Consider the following 1087-nt stretch of genomic DNA (forward strand, 5'->3'; position numbering starts at 1 on the left):
CTGTTGGAATCCAGAGGGCGATGTGGATCCCTTCCTGGGGGTTTCTGTGTTTTCTGTTGGAATCCAGAGGCTAGCCCACTAGAGGGCGCAGTGGATCCTTTCCTGGGAGCTGATGCTCAGCGCTGATGGGAAAGCTTAATCATGAGCTGATTCCCATCAGCTCATGATTAAGCTTTCCCTATATAAGCTGAGTGATAGCTTCACTCTGGGCCGGATTGTTGTCCTTGCCATGGAAGCAAACCTGAGCCACCCTGCCTGTTGAACTCTGCCTGTCTGAACCTGTGAATCTGTGAGTTTTGGAAACCTGTTAACCTGTACACCTGAATCTAACCTGCTCTGTCCTCTCTGCCTTCCAGGGCAGAACCCTGTGTGTTCATCCAATAAAATATTGGACTTTCCCCTGCCTGTCTGTTCTGTGAGTTCTGCATTTGGGCTAGAAAACCTCCCACACCATGACAGAACAATCCGGCCAACAGACTAGCCCAGCAGACTCCTTCTACCCGCTCCTGGAGAGGCCCGCTCTGAAACGTCCGCCTCCACCCTGGCAGGTGGCATGGAATCGACATGATGAGGAGTTGGTGGCCTCTTTAGCTCCTGAGCTCGCTCTGAGCCGTCTAGAGACCCCTGAGCCCACTCTGAGCCGTCTGGTAACTCCTGAGCCCGCTCTGAGCCGTCTAGAGACCCCTGAGCCCGCTCTGAGCCGTCTGGAGACCCCTAAGCCCGCTCAGAGTCGTCCGCCATCATCCTGGTGGGTGGAGTGGCGTCGGCGTAATGAGGAGTGGAATCGTAAATGGGAGATGGAGCAGTGTCGACGAAATGAGGAGTTGGATTGCAAATGGCAGGAAACTCTTAGCCATCTAAGGACCCCTTGGCCCGGTTGGAACCATCGGGAGACCTCTGAGCCTGCTCTGTTTTATCCAGAGACTCCTGAATCTGCGGCCTCTTCACTTCCTGTGGAACCGCAATCGGCGGCCTCCTGTGTTCCTGTGGAGCCACAATCGGTGGTCTCCTGTGTTCCTGTGGAGCCACAATCGGTGGTTTCCTCTGCTCCTGATTCGGAGCCACAGTCGGTGGCTTCCAGTGCTCC

The sequence above is a fragment of the Cyprinodon variegatus genome, unplaced genomic scaffold (assembly GCF_000732505.1).
Source record: "Cyprinodon variegatus isolate N-32 unplaced genomic scaffold, C_variegatus-1.0 Scaffold596, whole genome shotgun sequence".
NCBI classification, from domain to species: domain Eukaryota; kingdom Metazoa; phylum Chordata; class Actinopteri; order Cyprinodontiformes; family Cyprinodontidae; genus Cyprinodon; species Cyprinodon variegatus.